Genomic DNA, 266 nt, shown 5'->3' on the forward strand with positions numbered 1-266 from the left:
AAAAACGAGAGACAGACATATAACACAACGAAAAAGACAAGAAACGCAAAATACCCCAGAACACAGAAAGAGCCACGTGGCACTCTGACTGGACGCGCAGGGCAGACGGCGGCGCTACTGTAGTCCATTAGCTTCTTTTTTCTTTCTTTTATCTGGGGGGGGGGGGGTGCTGTATACGCCAGCTGTGACCCATGAATATCTTTATTGAATGCACTGGGCGTCGAAGAAATGGATTTTGAGGTCATATGGTACGAGATGAAATTGGG

Source organism: Penaeus monodon, chromosome 29 (assembly GCF_015228065.2).
Source record: "Penaeus monodon isolate SGIC_2016 chromosome 29, NSTDA_Pmon_1, whole genome shotgun sequence".
NCBI classification, from domain to species: Eukaryota; Metazoa; Arthropoda; class Malacostraca; order Decapoda; family Penaeidae; genus Penaeus; species Penaeus monodon.